The 18,033-nt window shown below is 48.9% G+C and overlaps 1 protein-coding gene across 1 annotated transcript in view; it reads right to left on the bottom strand.

Annotated features, from left to right (window-relative positions):
* LOC121001778 (solute carrier family 52, riboflavin transporter, member 3-B-like) overlaps nucleotides 1–4,901 on the bottom strand; it is a 63,715-nt gene extending 58,814 nt beyond the window's left edge. The window contains exon 1 of the mRNA XM_040432992.1: nucleotides 4,793–4,901. The gene's annotated coding sequence lies outside the window, so the exon portion shown is untranslated. The remainder of the gene's footprint in view (nucleotides 1–4,792) is intronic.
* Nucleotides 4,902–18,033: the final 13,132 nt, after the last annotated feature.

Below are 18,033 nucleotides of genomic sequence, written 5' to 3'. Positions count from 1 at the left end.
GGTGACATCACTGCTCTCCAGATATTAGTTATATTATACAGGAGGTGACATCACCGCTCTCCAGATATTAGTTATATTATACAGGAGGTGACATCACCGCTCTCCAGATATCAGTTATATTATACAGGGGGTGACATCACTGCTCTCCAGATATCAGTTATATTATACAGGAGGTGACATCACCGCTCTCCAGATATCAGTTATATTATACAGGGGGTGACATCACCGCTCTCCAGATGTTATATTATACAGCAGGTGACATCACTGCTCTCCAGATATCAGTTATATTATACAGGAGGTGACATCACCGCTCTCCAGACATCAGTTATATTATACAGGGGGTGACATCACCGCTCTCCAGATGTTATATTATACAGCAGGTGACATCACTGCTCTCCAGATATCAGTTATATTATACAGGAAGCGACATCACCGCTCTCCAGATATCAGTTATATTATACAGGGGGTGACATCACTGCTCTCCAGATGTTATATTATACAGCAGGTGACATCACTGCTCTCCAGATAATAGTTATATTATATAGGAGGTGACATCACTGCTCTCCAGATGTTATATTATACAGCAGGTGACATCACTGCTCTCCAGATATCAGTTATATTATACAGGAAGCGACATCACCGCTCTCAAGATATCAGTTATATTATACAGGGGGTGACATCACTGCTCTCCAGATGTTATATTATACAGCAGGTGACATCACTGCTCTCCAGATATTAGTTATATTATATAGGAGGTGACATCACTGCTCTCCAGATAATAGTTATATTATACAGGAGGTGACATCACCGCTCTCCAGATATCAGTTATATTATACAGGAGGTGACATCACCGCTCTCCAGATATCAGTTATATTATACAGGAGGTGACATCACCGCTCTCCAGATATCAGTTATATTACACAGGAGGTGACATCACCGCTCTCCAGATATCAGTTATATTATATAGGAGGTGACATCACTGCTCTCCAGATAATAGTTATATTATACAGGGGGTGACATCACTGCTCTCCAGATGTTATATTATACAGCAGGTGACATCACTGCTCTCCAGATATTAGTTATATTATATAGGAGGTGACATCACTGCTCTCCAGATAATAGTTATATTATATAGGAGGTGACATCACTGCTCTCCAGATGTTATATTATACAGCAGGTGACATCACTGCTCTCCAGATAATAGTTATATTATATGGGAGGTGACATCACTGCTCTCCAGATATCAGTTATATTATACAGCAGGTGACATCACTGCTCTCCAGATATCAGTTATTTTATATAGGAGGTGACATCACTGCTCTCCAGATGTTATATTATACTGGAGGTGACATCACCGCTCTCCAGATATCAGTTATGTTATATTATACAGGGGGTGACATCACTGCTCTCCAGATGTTATATTATACAGGAGGTGACATCACTGCTCTCCAGATGTTATATTATACAGGAGGTGACATCACTGCTCTCCAGATATCAGTTATGTTATATAGGAAGCGACATCACCGCTCTCCAGGTATAAAGTCATATATTATACAGGAGGTGACATCACCGCTCTCCAGGTATAAAGTCATATATTATACAGGAGGTGACATCACCGCTCTCCAGGTAAAAAATGATATATTATACAGGAGGTGACATCACCTCTCTTCGGGTATAAGTTATATTATACAGGAGGTGACATCCCTGTTCTCCAGACATGTCATATAGGAGGTGACATCACCACTCTGCAGATATCAGATATATTTTACAGCAGTGACATCACTGCTTTTGAGGTATAATTTATACAGGAAATGACATCACTACTCATACTACTGTAAATACTGTATGTTACGTTATACAGGAGGTGACATCACTGCTCTTTAGATACATTATAGAGGAGGTAATGTCACAGCCCTGCAGAGATGTCATATTATACAGCAGTGACATCACCACTCTCCAGATATGTTATTTTGTATTGGAGGTGATATCAACACTCTGCAGACATGTCATATAGGAGGTGTCAAGATACAAGTCATATTATACGGGGGTGACATCATCGCTGTTCAGGTATATTATACAGGAGGTAACATCATCACACTCCCGATATGTTATATAATACAAGAGGTGACATCACCGCTCTCCAGATATATTATACAAAAGGGGACATTATTGCTCTCCAAATATCAGTTATATTATACAGGAGGTGACATCACCGCTCTCCAGATATCAGTTATATTATACAAGAGATGACATCACCGCTTTCCAGATATCAGTTATATTATACAGGAGGTGACATCACCGCTCTCCAGATATCAGTTATATTATACAAGAGGTGACATCACAGCCCTCCAGATATTAGTTATCTCTACAGAAGGTGACATCACCGCTTTCCAGATATCAGTTATATTATACAGGAGGTGACATCACCGCTCTCCAGATATCAGTTATATTATACAAGAGGTGACATCACCGCTCTCCAGATATCGGTTATATTATACAGGAGGTGACATCACCACTCTCCGGATATCAGTTATTTTATACAAGAGGTGACATCACCGCTCTCCAGATATCGGTTATATTATACAGGAGATGACATCACCGCTCTCCGGATATCAGTTATATTATACAGGAGGTAACATCACCGCTCTCCAGATATCAGTTATATTATACAAGAGGTGACATCACTGCTCTCCAGATATCAGTTATATTATACAGGAGGTGACATCACCGCTCTCCAGATATCAGTTATATTATACAAGAAGTGACATCACCGCTCTCCAGATATCAGTTATATTATACAAGAGGTGACATCACCGCTCTCTAGATATCAGTTATATTATACGGGAGGTGACATCACCGCTCTCTAGATATCAGTTATATTATACAGGAGGTGACATCACCGCTCTCCAGATATCAGTTATATTATACAAGAAGTGACATCACCGCTCTCCAGATATCAGTTATATTATACAAGAGGTGACATCACCGCTCTCCAGATATCAGTTATTTTATACAGGAGGTGACATCACCGCTCTCCAGATATCAGTTATATTATACAGGAGGTGACATCACTGCTCTCCAGATATCAGTTATATTATACAGGAGGTGACATCACCGCTCTCCAGATATCAGTTATATTATACAAGAGGTGACATCACCGCTCTCCAGATATCAGTTATATTATACAAGAAGTGACATCACCGCTCTCCAGATATCAGTTATATTATACAGGAGGTGACATCACCGCTCTCCAGATATCAGTTATATTATACAGGAGGTGACATCACCGCTCTCCAGATATCAGTTATATCATACAGAAGGTGACATCACCGCTCTCCAGATATCAGTTATATTATACAGGTGGTGACATCACCGCTCTCCGGATATCAGTTATATTATACAAGAGGTGACATCACCGCTCTCCAGATATCAGTTATATTATACAGGAGGTGACATCACCTCTCTCCGGATATCAGTTATATTATACAGGAGGTGACATCACCGCTCTCCGGATATCAGTTATATTATACAAGAGGTGACATCACCGCTCTCCGGATATCAGTTATATTATACAGGAGGTGACATCACCACTCTCCGGATATCAGTTATATTATACAGAAGGTGACATCACCGCTCTCCAGATATCAGTTATATTATACAGGTGGTGACATCAGCACTCTCCGGATATCAGTTATATTATACAGGAGGTGACATCACCACTCTCCGGATATCAGTTATATTATACAGGAGGTGACATCACCGCTCTCCAGATATCAGTTATATTATACAGGAGGTGACATCACCACTCTCCGGATATCAGTTATATTATACAGGAGGTGACATCACCACTCTCCGGATATCAGTTATATTATACAGAAGGTGACATCACCGCTCTCCAGATATCAGTTATATTATACAGGAGGTGACATCACCACTCTCCGGATATCAGTTATATTATACAGGAGGTGACATCACCACTCTCCGGATATCAGTTATATTATACAGAAGGTGACATCACCGCTCTCCAGATATCAGTTATATTATACAGGAGGTGACATCACCGCTCTCCAGATATCAGTTATATTATACAGGAGGTGACATCAGCACTCTCCGGATATCAGTTATATTATACAGGAGGTGACATCACCACTCTCCGGATATCAGTTATATTATACAGAAGGTGACATCACCGCTCTCCAGATATCAGTTATATTATACAGGAGGTGACATCACCGCTCTCCAGATATCAGTTATATTATACAGGAGGTGACATCACTGCTCTGCAGATATCAGTTATATTATACAGAAGGTGACATCACCGCTCTCCAGATATCAGTTATATTATACAGGAGGTGACATCACCGCTCTCCAGATATCAGTTATATTATACAGGAGGTGACATCAGCACTCTCCGGATATCAGTTATATTATACAGGAGGTGACATCACCACTCTCCGGATATCAGTTATATTATACAAGAGGTGACATCACCGCTCTCCAGATATCAGTTATATTATACAAGAAGTGACATCACTGCTCTCCAGATATCAGTTATATTATACAGGAGGTGACATCACCGCTCTCCAGATATCAGTTATATTATACAGGAGGTGACATCACCGCTCTCCAGATATCAGTTATATTATACAAGAGGTGACATCACCACTCTCCAGATATCAGTTATATTATACAGGAGGTGACATCACCGCTCTCCAGATATACAGCATCACTTTGTAGTGGAATTACAGGATCTTTCTGTTCCCCCCCCCCCCACCATCCTCCCTTGTGTTACCTGTGGCTCCAGTAGAAGCATCAGTCCCTGCTCTGTGGATAGGACTCTTCTTATGTCTCAGCAGAGAGAGTTGTGACGGGGAAAGGCTAGAGGACACCACCCCCTGAACATGAGACAGAACCTACAGGCAGAGGTTACACCCTCCTCACACCTGCAGCAATGGACATGCCCTTCCACAAGGAGCTTCGGACTTCAGTGTGAAGTGCTATGTCATAGTGACCAGGAGGACTTCACCTCAGGTCAAAGCTGTCACATAACTGAGGGACCAGCACTGACACCAACACAGCACCCAGACAGCTACACGCAGCACCCAGACAGCTACACGCAGCACCCAGACAGCTACACGCAGCACCCAGACAGCTACACGCAGCACCCAGACAGCTACACACAGCACCCAGACAGCTACACACAACATTACAGCACCCAGACAGCTACACGCAGCACCCAGACAGCTACACACAGCATTACAGCACCCAGACAGCTACACACAACATTACAGCACCCAGACAGCTACACACAACATTACAGCACCCAGACAGCTACACACAGCACCCAGACAGCTACACACAACATTACAGCACCCAGACAGCTACACGCAGCACCCAGACAGCTACACGCAGCACCCAGACAGCTACACGCAGCACCCAGACAGCTACACACAGCACCCAGACAGCTACACACAGCACCCAGACAGCTACACGCAGCACCCAGACAGCTACACGCAGCACCCAGACAGCTACACGCAGCACCCAGACAGCTACACGCAGCACCCAGACAGCTACACGCAGCACCCAGACAGCTACACACAGCATTACAGCACCCAGACAGCTACACACAGCACCCAGACAGCTACACACAGCATTACAGCACCCAGACAGCTACACACAGCACCCAGACAGCTACACGCAGCACCCAGACAGCTACACGCAGCACCCAGACAGCTACACACAACATTACAGCACCCAGACAGCTACACACAACATTACAGCACCCAGACAGCTACACACAACATTACAGCACCCAGACAGCTACACGCAGCACCCAGACAGCTACACACAACATTACAGCACCCAGACACCTACACACAACATTACAGCACCCAGACACCTACACACAACATTACAGCACCCAGACACCTACACACAACATTACAGCACCCAGACACCTACACACAACATTACAGCACCCAGACAGCTACACACAGCACCCAGACAGCTACACACAGCACCCAGACAGCTACACACAGCACCCAGACAGCTACACACAACATTACAGCACCCAGACAGCTACACGCAGCACCCAGACAGCTACACGCAGCACCCAGACAGCTACACGCAGCACCCAGACAGCTACACACAACATTACAGCACCCAGACAGCTACACACAACCTTACAGCACCCAGACAGCTACACGCAGCACCCAGACAGCTACACACAGCACCCAGACAGCTACACACAACATTACAGCACCCAGACAGCTACACACAACATTACAGCACCCAGACAGCTACACGCAGCACCCAGACAGCTACACACAGCACCCAGACAGCTACACACAGCACCCAGACAGCTACACACAACATTACAGCACCCAGACAGTTACACACAGCACCCAGACAGCTACACACAGCACCCAGACAGCTACACACAACATTACAGCACCCAGACAGTTACACACAACATTACAGCACCCAGACAGCTACACGCAGCACCCAGACAGCTACACACAGCATTACAGCACCCAGACAGCTACACGCAGCACCCAGACAGCTACACGCAGCACCCAGACAGCTACACACAACATTACAGCACCCAGACAGCTACACACAGCACCCAGACAGCTACACACAGCACCCAGACAGCTACACACAGCACCCAGACAGCTACACACAGCACCCAGACAGCTACACACAGCACCCAGACAGCTACACACAACATTACAGCACCCAGACAGCTACACACAGCACCCAGACAGCATTACAGCACCCAGACAGCTACACACAGCACCCAGACAGCTACACACAACATTACAGCACCCAGACAGCTACACACAACATTACAGCACCCAGACACTTACACACAGCACCCATACAGCTACACGCAACATTACAGCACCCAGACAGCTACACACAGCACCCAGACAGCTACACACAGCACCCAGACAGCTACACACAGCACCCAGACAGCTACACACAGCACCCAGACAGCTACTTACAGCACCCAGACAGCTACACACAACATTACAGCACCCAGACAGCTACACACAGCACCCAGACAGCTACACACAGCACCCAGACAGCTACACACAGCACCCAGACAGCTACACACAGCACCCAGACAGCTACTTACAGCACCCAGACAGCTACACACAGCACCCAGACAGCTACACACAGCACCCAGGCAGCTACACACAACATTACAGCACCCAGACAGCTACACACAGCACCCAGACAGCTACACACAGCACCCAGACAGCTACACGCAGCACCCAGACAGCTACACACAACCTTACAGCACCCAGACAGCTACACGCAGCACCCAGACAGCTACACACAGCACCGAGACAGCTACACACAGCACCCAGACAGCTACACACAACATTACAGCACCCAGACACTTACACACAGCACCCATACAGCTACACACAGCACCCAGACAGCTACACGCAACATTACAGCACCCAGACAGTTACACACAGCACCCAGACAGCTACACACAACATTACAGCACCCAGACAGCTACACACAGCACCCAGACAGCTACACACAGCACCCAGACAGCTACACACAACATTACAGCACCCAGACAGCTACACACAACATTACAGCACCCAGACAGTTACACACAACATTACAGCACCCAGACAGCTACACACAGCACCCAGACAGCTACACACAACATTACAGCACCCAGACAGTTACACACAACATTACAGCACCCAGACAGCTACACACAGCACCCAGACAGCTACACACAGCATTACAGCACCCAGACAGCTACACACAGCACCCAGACAGCTACACGCAGCACCCAGACAGCTACACGCAGCACCCAGACAGCTACACACAGCACCCAGACAGCTACACACAACATTACAGCACCCAGACAGCTACACGCAGCACCCAGACAGTTACACACAGCACCCAGACAGCTACACACAGCACCCAGACAGCTACACACAACATTACAGCACCCAGACACCTACACACAACATTACAGCACCCAGACAGTTACACACAGCACCCAGACAGTTACACACAGCACCCAGACAGCTACACGCAGCACCCAGACAGCTACACACAACATTACAGCACCCAGACAGCTACACACATTACAGCACCCAGACAGCTACACGCAGCACCCAGACAGCTACACGCAGCACCCAGACAGCTACACACAACATTACAGCACCCAGACAGCTACACACAACACCCAGACAGCTACACACAGCACCCAGACAGCTACACACAGCACCCAGACAGCTACACACAACATTACAGCACCCAGACAGCTACACACAGCACCCAGACAGCATTACAGCACCCAGACAGCTACACACAGCACCCAGACAGCTACACACAGCACCCAGACAGCTACACGCAGCACCCAGACAGCTACACACAACCTTACAGCACCCAGACAGCTACACACAGCACCCAGACAGCTACACACAACATTACAGCACCCAGACACTTACACACAGCACCCAGACAGCTACACGCAACATTACAGCACCCAGACAGTTACACACAGCACCCAGACAGCTACACACAACATTACAGCACCCAGACAGCTACACACAACATTACAGCACCCAGACAGTTACACACAGCACCCAGACAGTTACACACAGCACCCAGACAGCTACACACAGCACCCAGACAGCTACACACAGCACCCAGACAGCTACACACAACATTACAGCACCCAGACAGCTACACACAGCACCCAGACAGCTACACACAACATTACAGCACCCAGACAGTTACACACAACATTACAGCACCCAGACAGCTACACACAGCACCCAGACAGCTACACACAGCATTACAGCACCCAGACAGCTACACACAGCACCCAGACAGCTACACGCAGCACCCAGACAGCTACACGCAGCACCCAGACAGCTACACACAGCACCCAGACAGCTACACACAACATTACAGCACCCAGACACCTACACACAACATTACAGCACCCAGACAGTTACACACAGCACCCAGACAGTTACACACAGCACCCAGACAGCTACACGCAGCACCCAGACAGCTACACACAACATTACAGCACCCAGACAGCTACACACATTACAGCACCCAGACAGCTACACGCAGCACCCAGACAGCTACACGCAGCACCCAGACAGCTACACACAACATTACAGCACCCAGACAGCTACACACAACACCCAGACAGCTACACACAGCACCCAGACAGCTACACACAGCACCCAGACAGCTACACACAACATTACAGCACCCAGACAGCTACACACAGCACCCAGACAGCATTACAGCACCCAGACAGCTACACACAGCACCCAGACAGCTACACACAGCACCCAGACAGCTACACGCAGCACCCAGACAGCTACACACAACCTTACAGCACCCAGACAGCTACACACAGCACCCAGACAGCTACACACAGCACCCAGACAGCTACACACAACATTACAGCACCCAGACACTTACACACAGCACCCATACAGCTACACGCAACATTACAGCACCCAGACACTTACACACAGCACCCAGACAGCTACACACAGCACCCAGACAGCTACACACAGCACCCAGACAGCTACACACAGCACCCAGACAGCTACACACAACATTACAGCACCCAGACAGCTACACACAGCACCCAGACAGCTACACACAGCACCCAGACAGCTACACACAGCACCCAGACAGCTACACACAGCACCCAGACAGCTACACGCAGCACCCAGACAGCTACACACAACCTTACAGCACCCAGACAGCTACACGCAGCACCCAGACAGCTACACACAGCACCCAGACAGCTACACACAGCACCCAGACAGCTACTCACAGCACCCAGACAGCTACACACAACATTACAGCACCCAGACACTTACACACAGCACCCATACAGCTACACACAGCACCCAGACAGCTACACACAACATTACAGCACCCAGACAGCTACACGCAACATTACAGCACCCAGACAGCTACACACAGCACCCAGACAGCTACACACAGCACCCAGACAGCTACACACAGCACCCAGACAGCTACACACAGCATTACAGCACCCAGACAGTTACACACAGCACCCAGACAGCTACACGCAGAACCCAGACAGCTACACACAACATTATAGCACCCAGACAGCTACACACAACATTACAGCACCCAGACAGCTACACACAGCACCCAGACAGCTACACGCAGCACCCAGACAGCTACACGCAGCACCCAGACAGCTACACGCAGCACCCAGACAGCTACACACAGCATTACAGCACCCAGACAGCTACACACAACATTACAGCACCCAGACAGCTACACACAGCATTACAGCACCCAGACAGCTACACGCAGCATTACAGCACCCAGACAGCTACACACAGCACCCAGACAGCTACACACAGCACCCAGACAGCTACACACAACATTACAGCACCCAGACAGCTACACACAGCACCCAGACAGCTACACGCAGCACCCAGACAGCTACACACAACATTACAGCACCCAGACAGCTACACACAGCACCCAGACAGCTACACGCATTACAGCACCCAGACAGCTACACGCAGCACCCAGACAGCTACACACAGCACCCAGACAGCTACACACATTACAGCACCCAGACAGCTACACACAGCACCCAGACAGCTACACGCAGCACCCAGACAGCTACACACATTACAGCACCCAGACAGCTACACGCAGCACCCAGACAGCTACACACAACATTACAGCACCCAGACAGCTACACGCAACATTACAGCACCCAGACAGCTACACACAGCACCCAGACAGCTACACACAGCATTACAGCACCCAGACAGCTACACACAGCACCCAGACAGCTACACACAGCACCCAGACAGCTACACACAACATTACAGCACCCAGACAGCTACACGCAACATTACAGCACCCAGACAGCTACACACAGCACCCAGACAGCTACACACAGCATTACAGCACCCAGACAGCTACACGCAACATTACAGCACCCAGACACTTACACACAGCACCCAGACAGCTACACGCAGCACCCAGACAGCTACACGCAGCACCCAGACAGCTACACACAGCACCCAGACAGCTACACACAACATTACAGCACCCAGACAGCTACACGCAGCACCCAGACAGTTACACACAGCACCCAGACAGCTACACACAGCACCCAGACAGCTACACACAACATTACAGCACCCAGACACCTACACACAACATTACAGCACCCAGACAGTTACACACAGCACCCAGACAGTTACACACAGCACCCAGACAGCTACACGCAGCACCCAGACAGCTACACACAACATTACAGCACCCAGACAGCTACACACATTACAGCACCCAGACAGCTACACGCAGCACCCAGACAGCTACACGCAGCACCCAGACAGCTACACACAACATTACAGCACCCAGACAGCTACACACAACACCCAGACAGCTACACACAGCACCCAGACAGCTACACACAGCACCCAGACAGCTACACACAACATTACAGCACCCAGACAGCTACACACAGCACCCAGACAGCATTACAGCACCCAGACAGCTACACACAGCACCCAGACAGCTACACACAGCACCCAGACAGCTACACGCAGCACCCAGACAGCTACACACAACCTTACAGCACCCAGACAGCTACACACAGCACCCAGACAGCTACACACAGCACCCAGACAGCTACACACAACATTACAGCACCCAGACAGTTACACACAGCACCCAGACAGCTACACACAACATTACAGCACCCAGACAGCTACACACAACATTACAGCACCCAGACAGTTACACACAGCACCCAGACAGTTACACACAGCACCCAGACAGCTACACACAGCACCCAGACAGCTACACACAGCACCCAGACAGCTACACACAACATTACAGCACCCAGACAGCTACACACAGCACCCAGACAGCTACACACAACATTACAGCACCCAGACAGTTACACACAACATTACAGCACCCAGACAGCTACACACAGCACCCAGACAGCTACACACAGCATTACAGCACCCAGACAGCTACACACAGCACCCAGACAGCTACACGCAGCACCCAGACAGCTACACACAGCACCCAGACAGCTACACACAACATTACAGCACCCAGACACCTACACACAACATTACAGCACCCAGACAGTTACACACAGCACCCAGACAGTTACACACAGCACCCAGACAGCTACACGCAGCACCCAGACAGCTACACACAACATTACAGCACCCAGACAGCTACACACATTACAGCACCCAGACAGCTACACGCAGCACCCAGACAGCTACACGCAGCACCCAGACAGCTACACACAACATTACAGCACCCAGACAGTTACACACAACATTACAGCACCCAGACAGCTACACACAGCACCCAGACAGCTACACACAGCATTACAGCACCCAGACAGCTACACACAGCACCCAGACAGCTACACGCAGCACCCAGACAGCTACACGCAGCACCCAGACAGCTACACACAGCACCCAGACAGCTACACACAACATTACAGCACCCAGACACCTACACACAACATTACAGCACCCAGACAGTTACACACAGCACCCAGACAGTTACACACAGCACCCAGACAGCTACACGCAGCACCCAGACAGCTACACACAACATTACAGCACCCAGACAGCTACACACATTACAGCACCCAGACAGCTACACGCAGCACCCAGACAGCTACACGCAGCACCCAGACAGCTACACACAACATTACAGCACCCAGACAGCTACACACAACACCCAGACAGCTACACACAGCACCCAGACAGCTACACACAGCACCCAGACAGCTACACACAACATTACAGCACCCAGACAGCTACACACAGCACCCAGACAGCATTACAGCACCCAGACAGCTACACACAGCACCCAGACAGCTACACACAGCACCCAGACAGCTACACGCAGCACCCAGACAGCTACACACAACCTTACAGCACCCAGACAGCTACACACAGCACCCAGACAGCTACACACAGCACCCAGACAGCTACACACAACATTACAGCACCCAGACACTTACACACAGCACCCATACAGCTACACGCAACATTACAGCACCCAGACACTTACACACAGCACCCAGACAGCTACACACAGCACCCAGACAGCTACACACAGCACCCAGACAGCTACACACAGCACCCAGACAGCTACACACAACATTACAGCACCCAGACAGCTACACACAGCACCCAGACAGCTACACACAGCACCCAGACAGCTACACACAGCACCCAGACAGCTACACACAGCACCCAGACAGCTACACGCAGCACCCAGACAGCTACACACAACCTTACAGCACCCAGACAGCTACACGCAGCACCCAGACAGCTACACACAGCACCCAGACAGCTACACACAGCACCCAGACAGCTACTCACAGCACCCAGACAGCTACACACAACATTACAGCACCCAGACACTTACACACAGCACCCATACAGCTACACACAGCACCCAGACAGCTACACACAACATTACAGCACCCAGACAGCTACACGCAACATTACAGCACCCAGACAGCTACACACAGCACCCAGACAGCTACACACAGCACCCAGACAGCTACACACAGCACCCAGACAGCTACACACAGCATTACAGCACCCAGACAGTTACACACAGCACCCAGACAGCTACACGCAGAACCCAGACAGCTACACACAACATTATAGCACCCAGACAGCTACACACAACATTACAGCACCCAGACAGCTACACACAGCACCCAGACAGCTACACGCAGCACCCAGACAGCTACACGCAGCACCCAGACAGCTACACACAGCATTACAGCACCCAGACAGCTACACGCAGCATTACAGCACCCAGACAGCTACACACAACATTACAGCACCCAGACAGCTACACACAGCACCCAGACAGCTACACACAGCACCCAGACAGCTACACGCAGCACCCAGACAGCTACACACAACATTACAGCACCCAGACAGCTACACACAGCACCCAGACAGCTACACGCATTACAGCACCCAGACAGCTACACGCAGCACCCAGACAGCTACACACAGCACCCAGACAGCTACACACAGCACCCAGACAGCTACACGCAGCACCCAGACAGCTACACACATTACAGCACCCAGACAGCTACACGCAGCACCCAGACAGCTACACACAACATTACAGCACCCAGACAGCTACACGCAACATTACAGCACCCAGACAGCTACACACAGCACCCAGACAGCTACACACAGCATTACAGCACCCAGACAGCTACACACAGCACCCAGACAGCTACACACAGCATTACAGCACCCAGACAGCTACACACAGCACCCAGACAGCTACACACAGCACCCAGACAGCTACACACAACATTACAGCACCCAGACAGCTACACGCAACATTACAGCACCCAGACAGCTACACACAGCACCCAGACAGCTACACACAGCATTACAGCACCCAGACAGCTACACGCAACATTACAGCACCCAGACACTTACACACAGCACCCAGACAGCTACACGCAGAACCCAGACAGCTACACACAACATTACAGCACCCAGACAGCTACACACAGCACCCAGACAGCTACACACAGCACCCAGACAGCTACACGCAGCACCCAGACAGCTACACGCAGCACCCAGACAGCTACACGCAGCACCCAGACAGCTACACGCAGCACCCAGACAGCTACTTACAGCACCCAGACAGCTACACACAACATTACAGCACCCAGACAGCTACACACAGCATTACAGCACCCAGACAGCTACACACAGCACCCAGACAGCTACACGCAGCACCCAGACAGCTACACGCAGCACCCAGACAGCTACACGCAGCACCCAGACAGCTACACGCAGCACCCAGACAGCTACACGCAGCACCCAGACAGCTACTTACAGCACCCAGACAGCTACACACAACATTACAGCACCCAGACAGCTACTTACAGCACCCAGACAGCTACACACAACATTACAGCACCCAGACAGCTACACACAGCATTACAGCACCCAGACAGCTACACACAGCACCCAGACAGCTACACACAACATTACAGCACCCAGACAGCTACACACAACATTACAGCACCCAGACAGCTACACACAGCACCCAGACAGCTACACGCAGCACCCAGACAGCTACACGCAGCACCCAGACAGCTACACGCAGCACCCAGACAGCTACACACAGCTCTATACACCACCACAATGGGTGTGAGATGTAACGGACAAGATGTGCTTTACCTGCAGACTGTCAGCTGTAATCTGAGGGATTTACATCCAAATCAGGTGAACGGTGCAGGAATTACAGCAGTTACATATGTGCCTCCCACTTGTTAAGGGACCAAAAGTAATGGGACAGAATAATAATCATAAATCAAACTGTCATTTTTTAATACTTGGTTACAAATCCTTTGCAGTCACTTACAGCCTGAAGTCTGGAACGCATAGACATCACCAGACGCTGGTCTCATCCCTGGTGAGGCTCTGCCAGGCCTCTACTGCAACTGTCTTCAGCTCCTGCTTGTTCTTGGGGCATTTTCCCTTCAGTTTTGTCTTCAGCAAGTGAAATGCTCAATGAGATTCAGGTCCGGGGATTGACTCGGCCATTGCAGAACATTCCACTTCTTTCCCTTAAAAAACTCTTTGGTTGCTTTTGCAGTATGCTTTGGGTCATTGTCCATCTGCACTGTGAAGCGCCGTCCAATGAGTTCTGAAGCATTTGGCTGAATATCAGCAGATAATATTGCCCGAAACCCTTCAGAATTCATCCTGCTGCTTTTGTCAGCAGTCACATCATCAATAAATACAAGAGAAGCAGTTCCATTGGCAGCCATACATGCCCACACCATGACACTACCACCACCACCATGCTTCACTGATGAGCTGGTATGCTTAGGATCATGAGCAGCTCCTTTCCTTCTCCATACTCTTCTCTTCCCATCACTCTGGTACAAGTTGATCTTGGTCTCATCTGTCCATAGGATGTTGTTCCAGATCTGTGAAGGCTTTTTTAGATGTCGTTTGGCAAACTCTAATCCGGCCTTCCTGTTTTTGAGGCTCACCAATGGTTTCCATCTTGTGGTGAACCCTCTGTACTCACTCTGGTGAAGTCTTCTCCTGATGGTTGACTTTGACACACATACACCTACCTCCCGGAGATGTTCTTGATCTGGCCAACTGTTAAGAAGGGTGTTTTCTTCACCAGGGAAAGAATTCTTCGGTCATCCACCACAGTTGTTTTCCGTGGTCTTCCGGGTCTTTTGGTGTTGCTGAGCACACCGGTGCGTTCCTTCTTTTTAAGAATGTTCCAAACAGTTGTTTTGGCCAGGCCTAATGTTTTTGCTATCTCTCTGATGGGTTTGTTGTGTTTTTCAGCCTAATGATGGCTTCACTGATAGTGACAGCTCTTTGGATCTCATCTTGAGAGTTGACAGCAACAGATTCCAAATGCAGATAGCAGACGTGAAATGACCTCTGACCTTTTATCTGCTCATTGTAATTGGGGTAATGAGGGAATAACACACACCTGGCCATGGAAGGGCTGAGAAGACAATTGTCCCATTACTTCTGGTCCCCTAACAAGTGGGAGGCACATATGTAACTGCTGTAATTCCTGCACCGTTCACCTGATTTGGATGTAAATCCCCTCAGATTACAGCTGACAGTCTGCAGGTAAAGCACATCTTGTCCGTTTCATTCCACATCCATTGTGGTGGTGTATAGAGCCAAAAATGTTAGAATTGTGTCCATGTCCCATGGACCTGACTGTACAGCATGCAAACAACACACAACAGTCAAACAGCTGCACACAACACCGCAGCACCCATCAGCTAGACGCTAGATGTGTTGAGAGCTATGTGTCAGCTTGTGCAGGTGCTAAGGTGACACATACTCGGCCTTCAGGATCTCTACTTCCCTTGTCTATCCCGTCCCGACCTTGGACTCATTTGTCCATGGACTTTATCACAGATTTGCCGAATTCCTCAGGAAAAACAGATTTTGGTGGTTGTTGATCGCTTCAGCAAGATGGCGCACTTTATAGCATTGCCTGCTCTACCTAATGATAAGACTTTTGCACAGGTGTTTGTCGATAACATCATGAAATTACACGGCATTCCCTCTGATGTGGAGTCTGATCGGGGGACTCCGTTTGTGTCCAGATTCTGGAAGGCGTTCTGTACTCGTCTGGAGGTACAATTGTCCTTCTCTTCGGCTTTTCATCCTCAGTCGAATGGACAGACAGAGCGCACTAACCAGAATCTGGAGACTTATTTGAGATGTTTTTTGTCGGAGAACCAGGCGGAGTGGTCTTCATTTTTGTCATTTTGGCCGAGTTTGCCATAAATAACCGTAGGCAGGAGTCCACTGATAAGTTGCGATTTTGGGGGCATATGGGTTCCATCCGCAGTTTGGCACATTTTCTTGTACTGAGACGTCTGGTATACCTGAAGAGGAATGATTTTCCTCTTCTTTGTCATCTATTGGTGGAAAATTCAAAATAATTTTATAAAAATGGGCAACAAGTATAAACGGATGGCTGGCAAGAGACGTATGAGTGGTCCGGACCTGAGAGTGGGTGCTTCTGTGTGGCTGTCCACAAGAAACATTAACCCCTTAGTGACCACGCACATTTTTTTAAAATCGCATTCCATGAGCTATAACATTTTAGTTTTTTAATCAATGTACAGTTGTGTTCAAAATAATAGCAGTCAGACATCACTAACCTGATCAATCACTGTTTCTAGTAGAAATGATATTTCTACATGGCAAATAAGTTACTAGCAGATGTAGTAGAGTAATAGAAATCCAACAGACCCAACAGTCAGGACATGCCTGCTGCTGATTCTCTGTAATTCAATCACTTATTGAAAGGAGCATGTTCAAAATAATAGCAGTGTGGAGTTCAATGAGTGAGGTCATTCATTCTCTGAAAAACAGGTGGCAATGATTGCCCTTATTTAAGGAAGGAAGGCAGCAAATGTCGTAC

This window comes from Bufo bufo, chromosome 5 (assembly GCF_905171765.1).
Source record: "Bufo bufo chromosome 5, aBufBuf1.1, whole genome shotgun sequence".
NCBI classification, from domain to species: domain Eukaryota; kingdom Metazoa; phylum Chordata; class Amphibia; order Anura; family Bufonidae; genus Bufo; species Bufo bufo.
Note: the sequence above shows the minus strand (reverse complement) of the source record. Positions and strands in the feature narration are given on the sequence as shown.